The 12,008-nt window shown below is 40.5% G+C and overlaps 1 long non-coding RNA gene across 1 annotated transcript; it reads right to left on the minus strand.

The window, feature by feature from the left end:
- Positions 1–3,111: 3,111 nt before the first annotated feature.
- On the minus strand, positions 3,112–5,639 carry LOC138233646 (uncharacterized). The gene is made up of 3 exons (XR_011187576.1): positions 5,391–5,639; positions 5,099–5,168; positions 3,112–3,578 (listed from the first exon to the last, which is right to left on the minus strand). It is a non-coding gene; the product is annotated as an uncharacterized lncRNA (long non-coding RNA).
- Positions 5,640–12,008: the final 6,369 nt, after the last annotated feature.

Genomic DNA, 12,008 nt, shown 5'->3' on the forward strand with positions numbered 1-12,008 from the left:
GGCTGACCTAAGTGCCTAACTTTCTGACTTTGTTTATACCTTATATGTTAAGAAGCTTCTTCTGACCAATCAGAAATGTATGCTTTATGTATGAACATTTTGCTCATCAAAGTGAGTGAGAGACAAGGTTAACAGAAATTAGCCACGGCAGTAAATGACAGCATATTTTTGGGTTCTTAAATGGTCTCTACCTGGCACACCTGCAGTGCAAACTGACACACACTGTTTAGAGAAACAGCTACTCTATTACTAATATTAATGAAACATTTCTTATTCTATGGAACAAAAACAAACAGTAAAACTAAAACACAGATCTCTTAGCTTCCTATTTCATGAACCAGATGACTGAATGACCAAGCCTAACTAGTAGCCAGAACCCCAGTTAACCCTCCGTAACACAAAGTTTAACCACACGACAGGAACTCTTTCAAACTGAGTGAAAATCATAAATGGATCCATAACTTTACACCAATTTACTATGTTGTGCCAATACCTGCATTTACATTTAGAACGAATGATGTCATAGAACCAGCATCACACCAGTTCCAGGTGTCTCCAAGGAGACAAAAGAACTTCAGTTGTGTTTGCTAAAATACACACTTTGAAACATACTGTAACACTTAGTTAACATGTCTGGTTTAGTTGAAGAATCGGGTAAGGTAAGTTTCAGGGTTTAATGGTGGGATGGCACCTGTGCTTTTTTCCCCCAACCACTAGAATATGATTCGCAACAAACCCAAAAGAAATACTGCACAGTTCAGGAACTTCATCAACCTAGCAACTGTAAAATAAGCTTACAAACAACTGAATTGAAATGCCAAAAAGTTCAGAGAAAGGCACAAACTATGTTTACTTGGGGTTTACAAAATTAAAGCTAACTAAAACTGTAATGATAAACAATCATGCTGCCAATGGACAGAGAAATATCATGTTTTTTGAATAATGTATTATTTGTTATATAGGAACCCAGTATAAGGGAATCCCTTGCGATCCTGTCTGCAGAGATAAAGGTAAGTATTTTTTTCTCTTTAGCTCTGTCACTCCAAGAAATATAATGAACATAAATATATTTGCCAATCTTTTCATAGTAATCCAAACAACTCTGCGTGTATCTGACATTTGTAATATTTATCTACCGCAGTATAACTCTTCTGGCAAGGCGATTGGTATTGTACCTTGAAAGAAAACTGATTGGAAATGTCATGTACTCTATGGTTTCTATTGATGTCAAGTGGCAAATGTTGACGGTGATGTTATGTGAATCTTAGGAAATGGTCATTTTTCAATCGAGTCTATGTTTCTCAGAATTTGAGACAGAGAGGTCAATCTCTGCAATCCGAGCTGAGGGCATTTCTTGGAATGGAAAGGTAAGAGCAACGTGTTCTTTGTTATTCTCTTAAGACTCTTCGCTAGATTTTACGATGAAAAATGTAAATAATAATAACAAACATTATTTTATATAGTGCCTTGAAAGGTGGCTTCTTTACAGAATGACAAAACCAACTACAATAAATAATACACAAGATATGCATGATGACAATACACAGTTAGAGGAGACAGTAGATGGTCATTGTCAGTGTATTCTGAAGGTAGTTTTCCAATTTTTTGGAACGGGGTAAAAGAGGTCACCTCTACTAGAATCTTTGTCCTAACCAAAAATGTAACAAAGTATAATAATAATATTAAAAATAATAATAATAAACTTTATTTATAGAGCACCTTTCATACAAATAGTGCTTTGGTGCTTTAAAAACCAAGCGTAAAAGTAAAATATTAAAATTGAGAGATATACTTTCAGTTGTCAAGGAAAATACAGCAATACAGTAAAGCAACATACATGTCAACTAAATAAATAAAAATTAGGAAAGTCGTAATAAAATAAGAACAATTAAAGAGAATTAAAAAAAGAAACAGAAATAGAAAGAACAAAGAACCACTTTAACTAAAAGCAACATTTTCAAATGTTTTTTAAAACAATGTACCGAGCTTGACTGCCTAATAAAAAGTGGAAGTGAGTTGCATAATTTAGAAGCATAAAAACAAAAAGCAGCCTCTCCACTCTATCTGCATTTCACATGTGGTATTTACAGTAGGACAGTATGTGCAGATCTCAGGTCACGTATAGGAACATATGAAGACAGACATTCAGTAAGATACAGACGTGCTAGGTCGCTTAAAGCTTAAAAATCAAGTAAAAGAACTTTCAAATTTATCCTAGATAATACAGGTGACCAGTGAAGTTTTTTCAAAACAGGAATGATATTCTCTTTCTTGTATTTGTTGGGATCTGTGCTACTGCATTTCGAACAAGTAGTAAGGGATTTATTGTTTTCTTGGGAAGCCCACAAAACAGAGCATTATAATCAAATCCACATCAATGTGAGCAATGGAGAAGTCAAATTAACGTGTCTAAATATCATCTAGTTCTATCCCAGGGAAGAGGGCTGTTGCCTACACAGACGACAAGACACAAAACGCTCAACTGTGCAAAACACGCATAAGGACATCAGTCAGGAGGAACAAGGTAAAGTGTTTTTTCTTCTTCACCATGGTCATGTATTTTCACTCCAAGCACTGTCATATGAAATAACTGTGGAAACGACCTCCCCAACATTTTGGGTTGTTGCATTTTGCTTCAATGAATTTTAACCTTTTCTTTTAGACATTAAGAGGAAGGACACATTCACCCTTGTAGAGATTCAGTTGTTCTATGAGATGTTAAGGTGAGAATTAACCACTTCAGGGATAAGTCAATCCACATAACTGAAAAGGGGGCAATGAACAGGATATGGGGATTTTGCTAGTTATAAAGTACAATAATCATCATTACATGATCTAAGACTACTGAAGTATAAGCTGTGTCCCTGACTGATTAATTAGCAAATTCATCTTTGTAGAGTGCAGCTACTATCTATTCAGTGGCATTTCCTTAAAACAACTGTATTCCCACATTCGGAATATGGAGTGAGATCATGTAGAGAATGTTGGACTTGTAATAACTAATTGAAGGATAATAATAATCAACGAAAGTGCTTAAAAGTATCAACAAATGCCTTCAAAGTACCTGACACGTACTTTGCTTTCAAAAGTGAAACATAATTAATGCTTACGTAAGATTTCTCTTGACTTCTCAGGAGTATACTAACTCCAAGGACAAGTAACATCACAAACCATTATTTAAGTGCTGATGTTGGAGCTGCAATACTACTACCAAGACAAAAAATGATACAGGTAACACTGCTTTCAGATTTCTAAGAATTGCTAAAATAGTATGTTTACAGAGCATTCAGAGTTGAGAATATGACAAGTTCCTACCATCTCAAACACTGCCAATCTACAACAAAAAGAAAGTACTTGAACGCCTGCAGTAATCGAACACAAACCAGAACATATCAGTGCATGACAAGGAAATGTAGTCACAAAATGATTCTACCCTTTCAAGTCCCAAAAAGGACCGGGGAACTTAGCGGAGGCGATACCTGGATTTCAAACAGAGTACAATGTAGCCACTGTAGGGGAGAAGATCACAGAGAGCTCTTCTCAGATTGCTCAGAGTCAGCCCCAGCACCCTGTCCTGACTGAAGCAGACAAAGTGGTCAAACAGGTAGGTAGAAATGAGTAAGGAACAGAGAGTATGGTTATTCTTGCATTGTTTTGTTCGTCTGTCAAAGAAAAGAGTGCTTCTGACTTTTGTCAATGTTCATCTTTATTTTAGGAGAAGAACAAACGGTGGTATCACACTTTGCTCAAGTGTATGATACCATGTGTGTACAGCAGACATCACCAAAGGAACAGGAGACACCTGAGTAGAGAACAAGAATATGAAAAGACTGATGAAAAAAAGCACCAGGAGAAATCCATTGAATATGCACAATCTCGTCCAGTATTTCAATGAAAAGTTTCAGTGTTGTTTTTAGTGTCGTCGTATTGCATACATTTAAAACAATGTGTCTTGTTAAATGAACAATTTCATTTACTTTAGTAAAAAGTGTTGTTTACTGTAGTCCTAGCATGGATGCAATTGTTAGAAAAAACTTGAATGAAAAACTGAATGTTTCATACAATATGGGTTTGTGTTAACCCACACACCTAAGTGAAATGTTTGATTACGTTTACAAGACATAACACATAGTTCAGTTGAGTGTGAAAGGGAACAACAGAGAAAGTCACAAACAAAACATTTGTGAAGGACTTGATGAATGTTTTTTCTTTAGAAATGACAAAAAATAAAGAATTTTTCAACAAGATGTCTTTCTATAGCGAGTTTCATTTGAGATAGTCTTTTCTTAGAAGTGCAAGAGTGGTATTCCCTACAACTTATTCCCCAATTTGATCATTCTCAGAAATTAGGAGACGGAAACCACACCTACTGTAATATTAGACCTTGTAACAAGGCAACTAGGTTTCAATGGCTTAAAAGGTGCAGAAAGAGGCTCATGTGTAATGACCTCCAGTGTCCCACAGCTTTCCCAAATCATTTCTTAGAGTATGGAAAAAGAGGAAATAAAGTGTCTACAGAAAGCGTATACCCCCTTGAACTTTGTTCAGTTTGTTGCGCCAGTGCCAGAGTTTCATGCAATTAAATGAGGACCTCTATCTCACACCACATATGTTATACTTTCAATGGGAAAAAAGGAAATATTACAATTGTATACATTTTCACCCACATGGTAATATTTGGTAGAAGCCCTTTTCACAGCAATTTCAGCTGTGAGTCTGTTGGTAATGGGCTCCACCACCTCTGAACCAACAAGATTTGATAATATTTGAGAATTTCAGAAGTCTGTCTGGTTTAGCTGAAGAATCAGCTAAGGTAAGTTTCAGGAAGAGCATCTGATTTCTTTCAATAAAGCAGAACAGAGAAAAAACACACAATACAAAATCATGAGAATTTGTATCCATATGACACTTTGACTCGAATACTTTTATCAGACCTACACAGAGTATATACTGTACACACTTTTTCAGCCCAGGTTTATACATTTGGAACTGCCATTTGTAGGTGTTTTTGTGTCTTAGCTCAACACTGTGAAACCTGTAGTTACAAACATGAAGGATGAAGACATGAAGACATATATTGTACCTCTGACCGGCCTACCTTCCAAGAGGTGAAAGATGAAACTTTTCCTTTATCGTCAACTCAGTGAATGTCTTTAAACTTTCGAAAACTGTAACAAAGAATAAGTTAAAAAACTTATTTTCATTGGACCCACAGAAAAGTCAAAGTTGTCCATAGAAATGCCCGTCTAAATCAGAAATCTACAGCACAAAGGCAGTGGCCTTTCGGGACATAAAAATGAAATCAGACTTTACTCAGACGATTTGCCCTTGGTCACGGACATCTTGCTATCAGTCACTACAAAGATGTTTTCTCTCGTGCCATGGCTTGCCTGACTTGCTTCTTCAGCTGGATGGCTTCTGGTCGCTGGTCAGGATCGACAGCCAGCATGTCCTGGAGCAGTGTCCTTAGCTCCGTGCTTATGGCTCTATTTACTTTCAGGGGGATGTGGAACTGCAGCCAGGGGTTCTCATGCAGGGCCTCTCCAACAGGCCCTGACAGACATATGCTCCTGTATCGGAAACACACTTTAGTTCAATTCTAAAATATTTCTCATAGGACTGAAGGAACCTTTGCCTGTTAAGAGTTAACAATTAGGTCCTCAAGAACTGTTTTACGGTTTTCTACACTCCTGGCTGGCCAAGGTCTCTTTAAGGTCTCTTAAGTGGAGGTGTAACTCATGTATCCTACATGTGATTTAGCAACATGAAAGGGAATAGCTTCTTATCGGATTATGGTCTTGGTTAACTGCCTAAGGCTGACCTAAGTGCCTAACTTTCTGACTTTGTTTATACCTTATGAAGAAAGATGTGAAGATGGGGGTTTGAATTTAATCCTTTCTGTAGGGGGTTTAGACTTCTAAGTCACAAGCTGGGGTTTATGGCAGGAAAGGGGGTTAACTGATAAGGACTGCAGATGCAAGCTAGGAACCCCCCTGGGTGTAATGTTAAACTGACCATTTGCCCAGAACATCATAAACTGGCCAAATACCATGAACCCCCCTCTTTACCATCAGACCGAGTGACGTCAGAAACGGAGAAGAAAACACTATATAACCCAAAAGTTTGTAACAGTACGGCGAACAATACTTCGGTTTTGTTGTTTCTTGCGGGAAACAAGACTTCGGCTTTATTGTTCCTTGCATGCAATAAACTCATCTGTTTTACTTCATCTCGGGATCAAGAACCTTATTTCTTCTGTTACAACAAATTTGGCGTAGTCGGCGGATGCTCCAGAAGGCGCAGAACTTCCCATCGGCAGGAGAGAAGGCTAGCGCTCACATTACTAAGAGGTAAGGACTCCTCTTTTTTAAAAAAAAAGTCCCGACTCTCTGACCGATTGGGAAATCTCTGCTCCCTGCGAGAATCGCCCGAGATGACGGAGTAAACGTGAGTTTCTGAATTCCTCTGGCCCGGGGAAGGCACCGGTGTATGTAATGGGTTGTTTGCTGTAAGCCCAGAATTTGGTCTGGCAGGGGTTCCGCGGTATTGTGTACAGGCGTTCGAAGCTGGTGTATGCCTTAATTGCGCGTGGAGTTTTGAACGGGTTTTGGACCCTTACCGTGAAGTTCAGGACTGGTGTGGGCCTTAATTGCGCCCGGAGTTCTGAAGGTCAGAACTGGTTTGGGCCTTAATTGCGCCCGGAGTTCTGAGGCTCAGAATCGGTGTGGGCCTTAATTGCGCCCGGGGTTCTAGAGCAAGTGGTGCATTAAATGCACGTATAATCCAGGATTGGTGTGGGCCTTAATTGCCCGGGGTCCTGAGATTAGCTACGCCTTGATCGTGCACAGATTGGAGTGGCGTGGTTTCTGGCGTGGCGTGTTTTTTTTTTGTTTTAAAGGAAACAGGAGTAGAAGAGATATATGTATGCATGTTTTTGGTGTTTTCCTTGTTTGTGAAATACATATACACACGCACGACACTAACATAAACACACCTCATAATAAAAGAGCAAAGCATTAAGTAGCAGGATTTAAAGGACGTTGAGACCCGAGAATCGCCCTGATTGAGCTCAGTGCGTAAGTCCACCCTGGGGCAAAAGCAGCGATGCTGGCGTTCTGGGGATGGTGAATTACTGATCAAGAAAGGGGGTTTTCGAGGTCTCGTTTCTTACCTGTGAACAGTGTGGTGTAAGTCCTCTCTAAAGTCTCGGAGAGGCATTTAGATCTGGAGGTAACAGACGCCCTTAGCTGAATGAGTGCAGTAATGCACAGGTTTTTCCAAGTGAAAACATCCCCCTACTGAATGAGCTGTGACCTCACACACGACAAAAGTAAATCTTAAAGAGACCGAATATGTGTGCTAACTGATGGTTTGAGAAAGTGGTGGAAGGGTCCGTTTAAATATCGGAAAAGTGTAAGTTGACGGAAAAGAAGGAGAAAAATATGGAAAAAGCTGAGTTTGTCAGTGGGAATTTGGGGCGAAGACGCCTGTAAAGAAAGCATATGAGTATTGATTGGCAAAAGCACAAGCATGTAGCTCCCACCCTGGTGCACGGCCGGCACCAGTGGTGGCAGATACATGACGAAAAAGAAAGAAATTGGGATGTGACTTAAAAGTGTGTTTACGGGGAAAATAAAAACCCGGAAGAAAATATACTTTACTCGCTACGAAAGAGTATAGAAAAAAAGTTAAAAGAGGCAGTACAGGAGAATGAGAAACTAAAGAAGGAATTAACTCCTGGTCACGCTGCACTGGTTAATGTGCTGCAGCCAGCGAGTAAGTTATATCCTGCTCTCCCACAGGGGAACAAACAGGCAGGAAACGAAAATAATTGGGATCAATCCCTCAGTGGCCATATGGAGAAGGGGGGTCTGATTGGGATAACACTTGGTATGAGTGTGATAAAGACGGATCAGGGTCTCCCCTGTTAGAGGGAGGGCGCCCGCAGATCTGTACTCTCACTCTAAGTGGGAAAGGACTTGATGTAGCAGGGGCTGGCGCCGTTGATGACAGCGCCACTCTAACACTGTCTCGCACCCCGTCAAGGGGGTCTGCAATCGGACCTACCTTCCCTGATTTCCCCCATACGATCAAATCCAAAACCGTAAGATATTGACCGGTGGGCTAAAGTACCGCACCCGAAATTAGAAATGCAGCGAACCTGGAGTGCACTTCAGGAATTAAAAGGATTCATGTAGAAGTAAAACAAGAATACAGCACATTGTATTACGAAGAGAAAAATATATTCTCGATGTGTATGTGTGTTTTATGAATTTGTGTGCCGGCATGTATGTGTGTAACTGTGAGTTTTGGTCTACTAAATGACGGTGTGAGTGTGTTTAGCCAGCGGGACTGGCTAGAGACGTAACTAAAGAGACTTGACGAAAATCAACTTAAGGAGATTGGAAAATATAAGAGCGTCTGAAACGTATAAGTAAAGTACAGGTGGACGTAAAAGTAGTTAAACAGTTTTTGTATTTTTTATACAATTAGTTGCAATAATGGAAACAATTTGGTTTTATTCGAATGTCTCGAAACCAGACATGCTGAAACGCTGTAGGTTTAGAATCGAGACTGGGGAGAATAACGTCTTGTGAGAAAATCTGTTTACCTAACGATTAGATCCTGTAAATCCCTTGTAGCCTCCCTAAGTCTGTCCCAGTCCAGTGGATAAAAATGTACTGTTAATGGAGTGTTGGTTTCTCTGTTAGGGGATACTGGAGCACTACTGTCCTGCTTGTTTCACTCCTCTGTTCAACAGTGTACTATAGAGCAATGTATATGGGAAGATGGCAGGAGGCCACAGTATTGGGACAGCAAGTTTTACTTGCCGAGTACCAGATTTTAATGGGTGGTTTTATTCCAGATCTATTGGGTTGGAATATTATGCATTACAAAGAATGACTATCCAGAACAGGGTATCACGTGGCTTCAACTGGCTGTGATCACTCAGCATGTTGATGGTATTCTGAGTGCTTCCCCTGACGAGGAAACCCACAAGTCTGAGTTGCTTCAGCTTTAGAGTGTCTAATAGAAGCAGTTATGATAAGGCCCTTTTGTGTCTAGCATTGTGAAATTTTAACAGGGCCTGGGTGCAATGTTTTTTACAGGGTGAGCACAACTCTTAACAGATCTGCTTAAGGGGGGAGTGCAGTACAAGGACAAGATTGCCTTGGTTCCCGCAGCAAAAGCCGCCTTTAATAATTTGAAACAAGTTCTCTTACAGGTGCTGAGACTGGGGTTTCCTCAGATGGATCAACCATTCCTTTGTATTATTGCAAGTTGCTGACAGAGGCCACCCAAGGAGCCCGCGAGCAGGTCCTGGAGGCGTGGGGACCACCACCTGAAGGAGGGCACAACCTCATCCCAGGAGAGTGGGTGTGGATCAGGAAATTTCCTTCACAGGTTCTCCAGCCCAGGTGGGACGGACCCTACCAGATCCTGTTGACAACCGAGTCTGCGGTTCGAGTGGAAGGAAAAGATCGCTGGATCCACGCGCCACACTACCGACGAGCCTCATCCCCATTTACAGACTCAGAATGAAATCATTTATGTTAATAACAATAATTGTTGCTGTAGGACTATGTTCCGCAGGAATTAATGATCATCTCTCCCACAAAGGAGAACATGGAATTAATTCCTTTTTAGGCCTCTCCTATCTGACAGCTAAGAAAACCAACCAAAGTGCCTGCTGGGTGTGTGCCGCATTACCCAAATATGTACAGGGAGGACTTCCTATGGGAGCCATTCCTTGGCGTCTCGAGGAAGTCATAGGCATGATCATTTGGAGGGATAATTTAGGAGATTTTAATATGACAAACTATGGGGGGTTGCCATAACACGACTTTAACCTGCACAACATTACAATATCTACAGGAGCGAGGCTTAGAGCCCACGAGTTTCACAGGCTCTTACGCTCCTAAATATAACAGAAGCCATACACCACCATACCTGACTCTCAATAAGGAACGTGAGGGAAACATATGTTTTCAGCACACTAATGGTCTGCACTTGGTTGGATGGAGTCGTTGCAACCTTACCATCGCTGCAAATATATCCACCTCTACCTTCCAAATTCCAGGATGGGATCGGCACACCCCACAATTCGGTATAAGTTTCTTATTTTCAGAGGCATGGGGAGCGCCAAACGGAACATATTTCATTTGTGGAAAACGAGCCTACCCATGGTTGCCAGCCCAGTGGTCTGGCTCATGTTATTTAGGATATGTGGTTCCTCATATCCGTGTTCAAACCCACAGCCCCTTCGGACCTAAACCACAGACCACAAAGAAAATTGGCTGATTGGGAATATTATTTAGGTATAATATTTCCACAAGCCGGCATGAACTTTCTGAGTCGAGAGTTAATTCAAATGGCCTCGACTTTAGAAGAAATAGCAAATTCTACCTCATCTAGTCTGAAGGCTGTTAATGATGAGATGGTAGCCCTCAGAACAGTGGCCATGCAGAACCTACTAGCTTTAGATTATGTACTGGCGGCCCAAGGAGGAACTTGTGCAGTAATTGGCACTGAATGCTGCACATATATCCCTGATAATTCTGAGCACATCTCAGATCTGGCCCAACACATTTACAATGAGGGACAGAAATATCAGGACTATTATACTGAAAATTGGGGAATTGGATCTTGGGTAAAGTCTGTGTTTGGGGCCTGGGGTGGAACCTTTTTATAGTGTTTATCTGTAGGAGTAGTATTGTTTATATGTATAATTGTAATCATCACATTCACAAAAACATGTATCACATCTTGCTATAACCGTGGAACGTACAATGACACGGCAATACATACCTGTTCGCCAAGAAAGGAAAGATCTGCCCTGACATTGTATGTATAAAAATAGGCTACACTGACGTATGCCATATTTTATAAGGGGGGGAATGAAGAATGATGTGAAGACGGGGGTTTGAATTTAATCCTTTCTGTAGGGGGTTTAGACTTCTAAGTCACAAGCAGGGGTTTATGGCAGGAAAGGGGGTTAACTGATAAGGACTGCAGATGCAAGCTAGGAACCCCCCTGGGTGTAATGTTAAACTGACCATTTGCCCAGAACATCGTAAACTGGCCAAATACCATGAACCCCCCTCTTTACCATCAGACCGAGTGACGTCAGAAACGGAGAAGAAAACACTATATAACCCAAAAGTTTGTAACAGTACGGCGAACAATACTTCGGTTTTGTTGTTTCTTGCGGGAAACAAGACTTCGGCTTTATTGTTCCTTGCATGCAATAAACTCATCTGTTTTACTTCATCTCGGGATCAAGAACCTTATTTCTTCTGTTACAACACTTATATGTTAAGAAGCTTCTTCTGACCAATCAGAAATGTATGCTTTATGTATGAACATTTTGCTCATCAAAGTGAGTGAGAGACAAGGTTAACAGAAATTAGCCACGGCAGTAAATGACAGCATATTTTTGGGTTCTTAAATGGTCTCTACCTGGCACACCTGCAGTGCAAACTGACACACACTGTTTAGAGAAACAGCTACTCTATTACTAATATTAATGAAACATTTCTTATTCTATGGAACAAAATCAAACAGTAAAACTAAAACACAGATCTCTTAGCTTCCTATTTCATGAACCAGATGACTGAATGACCAAGCCTAACTAGTAGCCAGAACCCCAGTTAACCCTCCGTAACACAAAGTTTAACCACACGACAGGAACTCTTTCAAACTGAGTGAAAATCATAAATGGATCCATAACTTTACATCAATTTACTATGTTGTGCCAATACCTGCATTTACATTTAGAACGAATGATGTCATAGAACCAGCATCACACCAGTTCCAGGTGTCTCCAAGGAGACAACAGAACGTCAGTTGTGTTTGCTAAAATACACACTTTGAAACATACTGTAACACTTAGTTAACATGTCTGGTTTAGTTGAAGAATCGGCTAAGGTAAGTTTCAGGCTTTAATGGTGGGATGGCACCTGTGCTTTTTTCCCCCAACCGCTAGAATATGATTCGCACCAAACCCA

This window comes from Lepisosteus oculatus, unplaced genomic scaffold (assembly GCF_040954835.1).
Source record: "Lepisosteus oculatus isolate fLepOcu1 unplaced genomic scaffold, fLepOcu1.hap2 HAP2_SCAFFOLD_68, whole genome shotgun sequence".
NCBI lineage: Eukaryota > Metazoa > Chordata > Actinopteri > Semionotiformes > Lepisosteidae > Lepisosteus > Lepisosteus oculatus.